Genomic DNA, 14,016 nt, shown 5'->3' on the forward strand with positions numbered 1-14,016 from the left:
TCTGAGACCAGGGGTGGTCCCGGCCCCCAGGAGACCCGCCTCTCCCGGCCTTAAGGCGAGCACTCCTCCTGGGAGAAACCAGTTCCCTCCGCCTCTCTGCCCTGAGCCTCTGCAGCTCAGGAGAGGCTGGGGAGTTACTGGACCCAGGGGGAGACTCACCTTCCTCTGGCAGGGCCGGGAGAGGCGCACCTGTAGGCACTGTGTCCTCAATCACCTCCGGAGCTAGAGTGGAATCACCTGGTGCCTGCTCCTGAGGATCCGGCACAGGTGCAGGCGCTTCAGATCCAAGGCCCCGCCCCAGCTCAGCCGGCCCTGGAGGCGGGGACTCCTGTGCAGGCTGGGGTTCCTCCGGTTCAGCCTCTGAATCGGATTCCCAGGCCATCACACCATCCCCCCTCCCAGGCCCCCCCTCAACCGAGGGTCTGGACCGGGGGGAGTCCAGAATGTGTTCCACCTCGTACTCAGGCTCCCCCTGAACCAAAACTGGCTGCGGTCGGGGACGGTTCGGGTGGAACTCATCGGGCGGGGCCACCGGACTCAGAAGGGACCTGTGGAATACCGGCTGAACCTTCAGGGCTGCGGGCAACCGGAGACGGAATGCCACAGGCGAGACCTGGTCCACGATGGGAAACGGGCCAGTGAAACGGGCGTCCAGCTTCCGCGAAGGTCGCGAGGGGTGGAGGTGGCAAGTGGAGAACCATACCAGGTCACCGACGTGGAGTTCTGGCCCCACCTGACGGTGGCGGTCGGCCTGGGCCTTGTACGCCTCTTTGGCATGGCGCAGTTGCTCCATCAATAGTTGTTGCTGAGACTGGAGCTCCTGAAGCCACTCTGTCACCGCAGGGACCGCGGATGCCGGCAGAACATCTGGGAAGAACCGTGGATGATAACCGTAACTGGCCTGGAATGGGGTTTGCTGGGTTCCGGGTTGGCGCCATCGCTTAATGGCGGATTCCCTCCGATCTCCGGAGGGAATCGGCTCTGCAGAGCTGGGTCTTGCCGCGGCGGCGACGCGGGGACCCTTAAAATCACAGGCGCAGAAGCCTGTGAGCATAGTGACTCGGCGGGCACCATTTGCGCCCCCCCAATCCATGAAGGAGCCTTTTTAAAGGCTTCGGAACGGGGACGGGGTGCGGTGCGGTGCTGAGAGTACTCCTGCATCTGCGGAGTGAAGCCGCAAGCCATTAGCGGAGAGCGCTGACTTCTTCCTTGGAACATTCGGACTCTGAAAGATCAACCCGTGAGTAAATACGGAAATTGGAACTTTAAAGAAAAAAATTGCGGATTAGGAACGAGCGGGGAAGGGTTAAAAAGGAAGTCCACCCCCCCTCTTTGTAAACAACTTAAAGCAAAGGACCTGCTAGCTAAGGTCGAGTGAATCTTTCTTTTTTTCGAAAAAGATTTTAATTTTACGATTTTGACACTACAAGAATTTTTGCTGGAGGATAAAAGGATTAATTCTGGGAGCTGAAGTTTCACTCCCCCCCCCCCCCCGGATCCGGGAATGTCCCACGAGATAGCCTGCCGATGAAAGATTGGAAAATTTGACAGCTGTCAAGTTGGCTGTTGAGACGGAAAAGGAGAACTTTGTCTTTGTTGTTTCTGCTGGTTAATCTGTAATAATTTGTTGAAAATAAGGAAGGGCTGATACTAAATAATGTGACTTTTGGACTTGAGCTGAAAGGAATACTAAGGAACTAAAATCCCCCTAGAGGGGTTTAGTGACATTACAGGAATGGCTGGAGGAAAGAGAGTCCAGGCTGAATTGGACAGAGCATTTGTTCTCTTGGGAAAGTTACAAGGCCAATATGATGTTTTGGCTACAAATGTTACAGCTCTGGGCTTAACAGTAAGAAACATTGTTGAACCTGATAAGGACTTGAAACAAGGAGCCTACATCCAATTGAACAAATAGAGAAAATGGAGAGTTTTGACAATATGTAGCAGATGACAGATGTTGTCCCTGAAGAAAAAGAAGGAGAAGCAGAAATTTTGCAGAAGTTGGGATACTGCCAGGGAGATAAAGTCCATCTGAGCCCCCAAGCTCGGTGCCGGACGATCCATCGACCTCCCGTAGTCACGCAGTACCAGCAATTTAGCGACACTAAGCCTCAGGCTTAGTGCACACTCTAACAGCAGAATTCACACAGCAAGAAGTTGCACAGCATGAGAGCAGAACATGCATATTTACAGTTTATTTGGCGTTGGTCAGAACAAAGAAGGCATGACCGTCTGCTCCGACTGCTCAGGCAAAAACAGCAGAAAACGAAAGGAACTTACAACATAAACATCCTGTGAGACAGGAAATGCGCAGGCTGTTATACAAACATCCTGCTCCCTTTTAAGGTGGAACGGAAATATCCTAACATCCTCCCCCTTTCCGTGTAACCTGTAGTACCTGTGGTTCAACCCAATTGCAACCTTTGTACGTAAACCTTAAGTTGTTCTCTGTTAACAACCTTAGACAACAGATCAGCAGGAATTTCATTTCCTGGCATGTAGGACACCTGAATGAGTCCTTTCTGAATACACTCTCTTGCACGATGTAGCTTAATCTGCAAGTACTTGGTCCTTTGCTTGCAACTCTCCGAGTTCAGCAAAGCCAAACAAGATCTATTGTCTTGATACACTTGTATAGGACATTTCACAGAAACCCCAATGTCCTTAAACAGTTGCATCAACCATTCACAATCCATGAGTGAAAATGACAGAGCATTGAGTTCTGCTTCACAGGAACTTAGGCTAACTGTTGTCTGCTTTTTGCACAACCAGTCAAACAGGCAGTGGTTGTACATGTAGCATACTCCAGAAGTGCTTGTACCATCCGTGGTGTCACTTCCAAAACTTGCATCTGCAAAGATTTCAAGACCTCCAGTCTTCTGACTGGTGAACCTCAGCCTGTAGTGCATAGTCCCTTTCAAATACCGGGCTATGCGCTTCAGAGCTTTCCAATCCTGAACAGTAGGATTGTTTGCATGTCTGCTAAGCAGGTTAGTGCTTACAGCAATGTCAGGTCTTGAACATCTAGCAATGAAATTCAGCTTGCCTAGAATGCATCTATACAGCGTTGTGTCAGAAAACGCTTCAGCAGTACTATCTACCTGGTAACCTGTCACCATCGGTGTGTCTGCTGGGTTTGCATCAACCAAATTCAACCTGGTTAATACATCAGCAATTTTCTGTGTTTGGTGTACCAGAAAATTACCTGCTTGGTCCCTCTCCACCTGCAGAGAAAGATAGTTGGATACCTCACCAAGATCCTTCATGTCAAAGTGCTCCTTCAGCTGAGCTAGGGTGCTTTGGTAAAAAGCCCGATTCTTCCAAAACATCAGAAGATCATCAACAAAACATAAACAATACAGTTTGTTTTGCCCCTCCTCCTTGACAAACACACATGGATCAGCTTTGCCCTGGTGAAAACCTAGAGAGAGCAATGTCTCAGTGAGTTTTGTGTTCCAACACCTGGCACTCTGCTTGAGACCATATAAGGATTTCCGCAGTTTACAGACCATTCCCTTCTGTATCTGCATTCCATCAGGTGGAAGCATGTACAGCTGCTCGTTCAAAATCCCGTACAAAAAAGCTGTATTAATGTCATGATGGGAAACATGCAGTTTCTCCTCCGCAGCGATCTTGAGCATCAGCCGAATGTTCTCATATTTGACCGTGGGTGAGTAGGTCTCGTGGTAATCCTGCCCTGGCACCTGTGAAAAACCTCTGGCAACCAATCTGGCTTTGTGTCTGACAACCTTGCCATTCTGGTCTGTCTTGGCCTTGAAGACCCATTTGCTGCCAACCAGTCTCATCCCTGGGACTACCGGTACCAGCTCCCAAGTTTGGTTCCTGTTCAAGGAATCAACTTCAGCCTTCATGGCTTTAAGCCAAGGCTCAGCATCTTTAGAGGTTAACTCCTGGACCTCTTTGAAGCTAGAAGGTTCCCACACCTTCTCTGAGCTACTAAGAACAGCAGTTGCCGTCTTAGCAAACTCATCAGCAAATCTCTTTGGAGGTTTGCCTTTGGTCGCCCTTTCAGACCTGCGAACCAGACGCAAGTCTTCTGGACTCATCTCCTCCTTCTTAGGAGAAAAATGACCAATGGTGAACAGTGGTTCTTCCAGTTCATTGTCAGACTCATCAGATGGTCTGACTGAGGCTTTTGCGCTCTTGTAGTCTGCTGTGTCATCACTGTCACTGACAGCAGCAGCAGCGCCGCCCACTGAACTGGAATCCGAACTCTGATCATCATCATCATCATCATCCTCAGTTTCCTCAGCTTTCTCAGCATGATCTGCTTTCTTCACATCACCTTCATCCTCCTCTGGGTAACTCTGGAAAATTCCCACATTTTCCCCCCACTTAGGATTGTACTCAACACTCCTCGTGAACTTTATGGATTTAGAGTTAGTCATCCATACCCTGTATGCACCTTTTTCGTACCCCATGAACAAACCATGTGCCCCACGCTTCCCAAGCTTGTTGCTTTGTGGGGTGTGCACCCACATGTCAGAACCAAAGATTCTCAAGTGCTTGACATTAGGTTTCTTACCAAACATCTTCTCATAGGGAGTGCAGCCAATAGGTGATGACAGTCTCCTGTTAAAAGAATAAACAAAATTCGCCAGAGCCTCCCCCCAAAACTTCTCAGGGAGATTGGCATCATGCAACAAGGTTTTTATCCCTTGCAGCAACGTTTGATTTGCTCTCTCCGCAAGCCCATTCATCCATGGCGATCTAGGCGTTGACAAGTCATGCTGGATTCCCTTCTCAGTCAGGAAAGCTTCAAACTGCTGAGAAGTGAATTCCCCGCCTCGATCAGTAAACAGACAACCAATGCGTTTACTGTGAGCATTCTCCAACCAAGCACAGAATGCCTTGAACTTAGGAAATGCTTGCGATTTCTGCTCGAGCATAAACACATGAATGTACCTGGAAAAAGAATCAATTAGAACCATGAAGTACCTTGCTCCTCCCAAAGAGGGCGCTAGAGGACCTACCAGGTCTGTGTGAACTAGCTGGTAGGGTTTGGAAGCCTGCCTGCTAGACTCCTTGCCTTTTGGAGCAACCTTCACCTTGTTCTCTGCACAAGATACACATTTCATGTGAAATTTACAAGGTTTGATGTCCAAACCTTCAACCAACTCAGGCATCTTGGCTAGCGCTTGCCAAGAGAGGTGACAAAATCTGCGATGTGCATCATGAATGCATCCTGCATGAAGAACCTTGTTAGTTTGTGCAACACAACAAGTATCAGCATTAGATATAACAGCATTGTCATCATAAGTTAGACAGAACAAACCATCCATCAACTTTGCATGCAAAATGTCCTCTTTGCCTTTTCTGATGACACAGACAGTCCTCTTGAAGGAAACCTCAAAACCACGCCCAGTCAGCTGTGGTACACTAATCAAATTGTCCGCAGCTCCTGGAACAAAAAGTACATTGCTGATGGTAGTATGCAGACTTTCAAGTTTCACAGTCCCAACTCCTGTAGCTTGCAAAGTCCTTCCATCAGCCAGGTGGACCTCTCCATCTTGAGGTGTGAAGGAGATAAACAGATGGCGGTCTTTGGTGAGATGGCGCGTCGCCCCAGAGTCCACAACAAACCTAGCCTTGGCCTTGTTTCCCACCGGCGTGGGCTTTTGCAGCTTGCCTTTAGCCTTTGGTGAAGCTGTGCCAGCAAACATAGCCTTGTTTTCCACTGGCGTGGGCTTTTGCAACTTGCCCCCCCGCTCCTGGCCATCAGACGTGCCTTTAGCCTTTGGTGGAGCTGTGCCAGCAAACATAGCCTTGTTTTCCACTGGCGTGGGCTTTTGCAACTTGCCCCCCTGCTCCTGGCCATCAGACGTGCCTTTAGCCTTTGGTTACAACTGGCCTTCCGGCCTCTGCATAGGCTCTGACCTTGGTTCTCACGAGAAACAGAGCTCTCAGCAGCCGACTCTTTGGCTCCCCCTGGAGGCTGGAATGCTGCCTGGGATGACATGGCAGTCTTCTCCCCCTGCAGCTTGCAACCGGTGCCCTCAGCATCCCTGCATTCACTAGCATTCTGGGAAACAGCCAGGACCTCCGATGCATTCAAACCCTGGGCTGGGGTGATTGGCAGGTGGGCCTTTTTCAAAGCATCCCACATGTCACGTGCCGTGAGATTTCCAGCAAGCGTCTTTATTTCCTCCAGAGAGACGGATAAGACTATAATATCAACGGCCCTCAAATTCTGGCCCTGCCATTTCTCTGTCCGAGGAACTGGAGTGGCTTCAGAGACAGTATGCCATACTCCAAACTGACGCAGCAAACTCTCACACCATTTTGCCCAGGTCTGATAATTGTGCCGATTTAACTTTGGGCACTCAGTGGCCTCCGAAGCTTGGAAAATCTCCATTCCAGCTTTTTACGTGAGCCATTATGCCTTCTAAGACGTCTTATCTCGGCAGCCCATAAATCACGATGCCTCTGGCTCGGCTCCCAGGCCAATTAGTCTTTGCCGGACATCAAAGACGTATTCCGCGGCATCCAGAAAAGCCTCTGCTTTCACTTTCCCAGCACATACCTCTCAGCAGTCTGTCGCTGTCTTACTCTCCTGCAAGTGCCGTGAATCTGGGCCCGAAACCTGTTGTTGGGATACTGCCAGGGAGATAAAGTCCATCTGAGCCCCCAAGCTCAGTGCCGGACGATCCATCGACCTCCCGTAGTCACGCAGTACCAGCAATTTAGCGACACTAAGCCTCAGGCTTAGTGCACACTCTAACAGCAGAATTCACACAGCAAGAAGTTACACAGCATGAGAGCAGAACATGCATATTTACAGTTTATTTGGCGTTGGTCAGAACAAAGAAGGCATGACCGTCTGCTCCGACTGCTCAGGCAAAAACAGCAGAAAACGAAAGGAACTTACAACATAAACATCCTGTGAGACAGGAAATGCGCAGGCTGTTATACAAACATCCTGCTCCCTTTTAAGGTGGAACGGAAATATCCTAACAGTTAGAGGCGCGGAGCTGAGAGCTGCAACCGTCTCTGCGAAGCGAAGCCGCACAGCCAGGGTCGGAGAGCGCTGATTTCTTCGCTGGAAAATTGGACACTAAAAAGAACTACCTGTGAGTAGGATTTGAGAGCTAATTTGGAATAAATTTCTAAGAATTTGGTACCGAAACGGGAAAGGCAAAAAACAGGAAGTCAGCCTTCCCGGACTGTCAAAAGAGCAAAGCAAAGAGACCTCAAAGCTCTAACCGAGAAAGACGTTTTTTGCCCTGCAAAAAGAGAAAGGGATTAAAAGTATATCTGCCGACTTTAAAACCTGGAAACGGACTGCCTCTGACAGGGAGGTCGATCGGTGGGAAGACCTGTCAAACTGCAAGACTAAAAGTAAAAAAGTTTTGACTCAACTCTGTAAAGGATACTTTGTTTAGAATCATTTTGAAAGTAACTTTTCAAGACTGGGTAAAATTGGACTTTTACTATTGGGGACCTATTGGGACTTTAGTTGTTTTAAAGTTGCAATTTGAAGTTGGAATGGGTCCCCTAGAGGTACTATGTTGCAATAGCATCTAAGTCAAGTAACCAAATAGTGGAAAATTCCTTCTCAAAACAAACTTCCTTGGTGTGGGACTGACCTTGGGCTTTGAATGAGAGTGTTATGGCAGATGGTAAAGGGAAGATAGAGCTGACACAGGAAAAAACCACCAGATCTGGTAGACAATACAAGACTACACATCAGAGAAGGGCCTCAACAGCTGGTGTAGCGGGCACAGCAGGAGTTGCTGCCTCACAGGTAAAAACAAAAGCTATGTCATCTGAGGAGCTATTGGCGCAAGCACTGGGCAAGATAGATGCATCTCTGGAAAAATTAGCTAACCAGGTTGCAGAGACAAATAGACAAGTGGCTGAGGCCTCAGCAAAAATTGATTTGAACACTTCAAGTATTAATGAATTGGGAAAAAAGGTGAATTCTAATACACAGTCTATTGATAAATTATTGGAGGAATCGGCCGCAACTAGAAAGTTAGCTGAGGAGGCTAAAAGTATTGCAACTGAGACCCAAGAGAAGATACCACCGGTATATAAGAAACTAGACCTGACATTGTCTATGATAGAGTTACAACGGAAGGAGAGGAATTTAAGACTGAGGGGTGTACCAGAAAGTGAGAAAGATAATTTGGCAGACTTTCTCACAAAGGAACTGCTACAATTCTGGCAGCAAGACCTAGGTGAAGAAGAATTCAAAGTAGTGAGTGCATTTAGACTTGGTAGAAGACAAGGAAAGAACAAAGCAAGAGATTGTTTGATTACCTTAAGAACAAAGGACGAAAGGGACAAAGTTTTGAACTTGCATTACCAAAAGACCTTAGAAATTGAAGACGCTTTTGTGGAAATTTTCAAGGACATACCCAAACATATTCTGGACGTGAGGGCCTACTACAGAGACTTGGTTGGCTTGCTGAGGAGAAATAAAATACTTTTCAGGTGGGAATTTCCCCAGGGTCTGTCTTTTAAGTTCAGAGGGAAAAAAATAAGAATAAGGACAGTAAATGATAAGGACAAATTTTTGAAAGACTACGAAGAGGATCTACAGAAGGAAGTGGAATCTGGAGAGGATACATCAGTGTTAGGAAAAGGAATTTTGGACATAGCAAACTTATCATTTGGATTCCCTGGTTCAGGGAAAGACAAGCCACCGACAGAAGAAGAACAACAACTTGGTGCTGTAGGAGGGAAACCTAAATAACCAATCATGTCTCTGCAACTCTTAAGCTGGAATTGTAATGGACTGAATTCCCCTAGAAAGAGAAAAGCTGTCTTTCACATATTGAAAAGAGAACAATTGGACTTGATTTGCTTACAGGAAACGCATGTAATGAGGCTACACAGGAAAATCCTTATTAATAAAAGATTGGGACAGGAGTTTATTTCGTCAGACAAAGTTAAAAAGAGAGGAGTGGTGATATATGCTAAAGAGAAACTTTTACCGAAATTTATTTTTAAAGACGAGCAAGGAAGATATTTGGCAATTGAAATTCAGTCTCAAGGAGAAAAATTTTTGATAGTAGGGGTTTATGCACCGAACGAGGGAAAATCGGAATTCTTTAAGAAGTTGCATGAGACTCTTATGGACTTTATGGATTACAATATAATTTTGATGGGAGATATGATGTGATGGGATGATGAGCTGCTTGTGCGTGAAATTTCTAGTCCCTCAGAGTTTGGCTAAGTCCACAAACCTCTGTCTGTAACGGAGCTCCTTAAGCATGGCTCCGTCAGTCGCTTGTAGAATCCGACAGTGGGCGTTTACGGAACTTCTTCCAGCATAAAAGTTCCTTAACGGAAACGCGTCTTCTGGACTCTCGGCGCGACAGTTTCCGGCGAGGAGTGGGTGTCCCTATGGGAGGTCCTGAAACCTCCCCACTGTTTTCGCTGGAAGTATCTCTGAGCCCTCCCTCCGACTCACTTTCCCTTGGAGCTCCTCCTCTCCCCCTGCTGGTTCCCTCCTCAGCTGATAAGTCTCTCTCAGCCTCTGTGAGCCCTTTCACCTCCTGCTTTTCCGATGGAAGTTCCCTGACATCCACCTCCCCTCCAGGGCCCCCTTCACCACCTCCCCTCCCCTCCTCTGCGGGCGGCGAGGGAGCAAAACCCCTGAAAGAACCTCCCTCATCTTCCGAAGTCTCGAACACTTCCCTCCACCGGTTGCTGTTTCTGGTTTCTAAGTACTCCTCCTCATCGGAGTCTATTCCTTCTTCCAACTCTGATTCCCTGAATCCTTCCATTTCCTCCTCCTCGTCGGTGGTGCCAAAGTACTCCCTCCGGAACCTCGCTACTGACTGAGGTTTCCTGGGGAACCTTTGGTGGAACGTTTCGATCAAGATCTCGTCATTGACCTCCTCTGCCGTCACCCAGGCGTTTTCCGACTCCGGTTCCCCTTCCCACGCTACCAAATACTCCACCTGATTACCCTTCCACCTGGAGTCGATGATTTCCGCCACATGGTTGCTGCTTTCCCTTTCTTCTAAGACTGGCCCCCGTGTGGATACCCCTTCACCTTCCCCCCTATACGGTGACAGTAATGACCTGTGGAATACTGGGTGCAGTTTCATGTGGTTCGGTAACCGGAGTCTGAAAGCCACTGGGTTGACCTGTTGAATGACCTCAAATGGTCCCAATCTTTTGGGTCTCAATTTCTTGCAACCCCCCTTGAACGGCAACCCTTGGGTTGACAGCCACACCTGACTCCCCACCCTAATGGTTTCCCCTTCCCTTCTGCTCTTGTCTGCCTGCCTCTTATATTCTTCTTTGGCCCTTTCTAAGTTGAGTTGGAGTTGACGATGGATCGCTTCCATTTCTTCTACAAAATGTTCGGCGGCCGGGACACTCCATCTCTCCCCTCCTCCCCCTGGAAACGCCCTGGGGTGGCACCCATAATTAGCCAAAAAGGGGCTCATCCCGGTGGACACATTCTCCGCATTATTGTAGGCAAATTCCGCTAGCGCCAACTTTTCGACCCAATTGTTCTCTCTGTCATTGACATAACACCTCAGGTATTGTTGGAGGATACCGTTTGCTCTCTCCGCCTGCCCGTTGGTTTCAGGGTGCCTGGCAGTCGAAAAATTGACCTCTACGTGCAGTAAGCTCATGAGCTTCCTCCAGAACCTGGACGTGAACTGTTTGCCTCTGTCAGAGACCACCCTCAAGGGGGCGCCATGCAGCCTAAAAATATGTTCTACAAACAATTTCGCTGTCTCTTCCGCCGTGACTGCATGTGAGCAAGCTACAAAGTGGCCCATCTTAGTTAACAGGTCTACTACGACCAGAATGGCGGTTTTCCCCTGGGATTTAGGCAGATCAGTCATAAAATCTATCGATACCGCCTGCCACGGTCGTTCTGGTGTGGGTAACGGTTCTAATAACCCCGCCGGCGCTCGCCTTTCTCCTTTGGCTCTCTGGCATTGGTCACACCCTCTTACATACTCCCGTACATCTTCCCTCACCTTGGGCCACCAAAATTCCCTGGTAACCAACCACATGGTCTTGTGTTGCCCAAAATGCCCCGCTGTGGGGCTGTCGTGCAGCTGTTTGAGTACTCTCCCTCTCAATTCCCCTTCGGGTATATATAGTGCCCCTTTGTAATACAATGCCCCGTTTCTTTCTTCAAAACCTCCGGGGTTTTCTCCCTCTCTCCTTAAACATCTGAGCTTATTCTGGGCGTATTCATCATTCTCCGTTCCCTCTACCAGTTCCCTTTGCCCCACCAAGGCCGCCCCACACACCCAGCGGTCCTCTGGGATGATATCTCTCTCTTCGGGTGCTCCCTCCCCCTCCAAATATTCAGGTTTGCGTGAGAGAGCGTCCGCCCTGACGTTTTCTGGACCTGGCACATAGCAAATTTCAAAATGGAATTTGGAGAACTCCTGGGCCCATCTCACTTGTCGTTGGTTGAGCACTCGTGCCGTTCTCCAATACTCTAAATTCTTGTGGTCCGTGCACACTTGCACCTTATGTTGTGCACCAATTAGTAAGTGTCTCCATCTCCGGAACGCTTCGTGAATGGCGAGTAGTTCTCGGTCATATACCGTGTAGTTCCTCTCGGATTTGTTTAGCTTACGCGAGAAGAAGGCACACGGTCTCCACTCCGACTTATTCTTCCCCGGCTGAAGAAGCACCGCCCCCACCGCCCGGTCTGATGCATCAGTTTCCACTCTCATTGGTTTTTGTAAATCCACATGCAGGAGCTGTTCTTCCGAAGCGAATGCCCTTTTCAATTCCTCAAATGCTTGCTCCGCCTCCGCCGTCCAAACAAATTTCTTCTTGCTGCTGAGACAGTCCGTGATGGGAGCCGTTAAGTGGGCAAAGTTCTTGATGAACTTACGGTAAAAGTTCCCAAACCCTAAGAATCTTTGCACATCCTTTTTCGTTTTCGGCGTCTTCCATTCCAGCACCGCCTGGACCTTGCCTGGATCCATGGCTAATCCCTTGTCTGACAAGCGGTACCCCAGGAATTCCACCTCCTTGGTGTGAAACTGACACTTCTCCAATTTCACCCACAGCTGGTTTGCTTGCAGTTGGCTCAGCACTTCCCTGACATCCTTTACATGCTGCTCCTCATTCTCTGAATATACTAACACGTCATCTAGGAAGGCCACGCAATTCTTGTAGAGCAGAGGTCCCAGGACGTGGTTCATGAACGATTGAAAACATGCTGAGCCTCCTTGTAATCCGAAGGGCATAACGAGATATTCAAAAGCCCCCAAAGGGGTGAACATGGTGGTTTTCCATTCATCCCCCTTCCTTATGCGTATCAGGTTGTATGCCCCCCTCAGGTCCAGTTTAGTAAATATCTTTCCCTTCCTCACCCTGGTCAAAATGTCATCAATTCTGGGCATGGGGAAAGCCACTGGTTCCGACACTGCATTGAGGGCCCAGAAGTCCACTACAAGTCTCGGTTTATCCGTGTTTTTTTTGTCCACAAAAAACACTGGGCTGCCCCCCACCGCTCTGGACTCTCTGATGAAACCTCTCTTCAGGTTTTTATCAATAAACTCCCTTAACTCCTGCATTTCCCTGTCTGACATGGCGTACAACTTGCCCACTGGGAGCTGGGCCCCAGGGACTAGATTGATTTGGCAGTCAAAGGCTCTATGCGGTGGTAGTTTGTCTGCTTCCCTTTCGCTGAAGACCTTGCTCAGGTCAGCGTATTGTTTGGGCACCTTCCCTTTGCCCGTTACTTCCGTCCCTGCTAGAAAGGCTTTTGCCCCTTCCGAAGCCTTCCCTTCTCTGCAGTGTTCCAGGCAATGTGCTGACCCAAAGGAGACCACTCTCTGATGCCAGCCCACTAGCGGATCATGCAACGCTAGCCAGCTCATTCCCAAAATAATGGGAGCCCCTCCCAAGGTGGCCACATTGAACGCTATTCTTTCGGTGTGCCTGGCAACCCTCATAACCATTGGGACGGTCTGTAGGCTAACTTCTCCTCCCAACAGCTCCCTCCCATCGATCGTGGTCACCTGCAGGGGGTTACTTAAAGGGATTGTCTGTATCTGGTGTTCAGCTGCAAACTCCTTACTCATAAAATTACAGGAGCTGCCTGAGTCCAATAGCGCCTTTATCTTTAGTGGGTGTCCGTTTGCCAGCTCTAGCAACACCTCTATCACTAGGGCTGGTCTTGGAGGTTCCGGCGTGGGCACTTTTACTGCTCCTTGCCCTGGCTGCTGTGCCCTGACGGTGTCAGCCAGGCGTTGGCTTTTACTTGCTCCTGGACTTCCTCCTCCTTTCCCCCAACAGCTCCCGCCATCCCTTGCCATTCCTTTCTTTGCGGGCAGACTCTGGCAAAGTGACCTGGCTGCTGGCAGAGATAACATTTCTTGGCGCTCTTCCCCTCCTTCTTCCGCCCTTCACTGGGATTTGAAACTGCGCGCGCGCGCTGTTCCAATTTCCATCGGCTCTCCTGGCGGGAAAGTTGGCTCCGGAATCTTTGGAATGCGGAAATCCCTCCAACGCTCTCCTTTCCCTTCCCGCTTCTCCAAGGCTCTCGCCTCCTGGCGCGCTCCAATGGTCAGCGCTGATTTGGTCAGCTGGTCCATAGACTCCGCCCTGGGCGCCCGGGAAAGTTCATCTTTCACCGCCGAAGAAAGCCCCTCTTCGAAAAGCATTTGAATGGGTTCCGCCGATAGATCCCACCCCAATTTATGTATCAACATGGTAAACTCAGTCCAGTACTCACGGACAGATCGGCTCCCCTGTTTACAAGCCATCAACTGTCTGCGCACCACTCCCTGCTCAATGTCACTGGAAAACATCAGGTCCATGGCGCGAAAAAACTTCCTCGTGTCCTTCAGGATTTCATTGTTCCCTGCCATCAGGGGTCCAACCCAGTCTCTCGCCCCCCCTTCGAGATGGCCAACCACAAACGCCACTCGCGATTCCTCGTCGGGAAAGTCGTCAAACTGCAGATTGAGAGCATACTGCATCTCTGTCCTAAAGGCTTGATAGTTCCTGGGGTCCCCCCCAAACTTCTGCACCAATCCTGGCATCTTT

Source organism: Podarcis raffonei, chromosome W (assembly GCF_027172205.1).
Source record: "Podarcis raffonei isolate rPodRaf1 chromosome W, rPodRaf1.pri, whole genome shotgun sequence".
NCBI classification, from domain to species: Eukaryota; Metazoa; Chordata; class Lepidosauria; order Squamata; family Lacertidae; genus Podarcis; species Podarcis raffonei.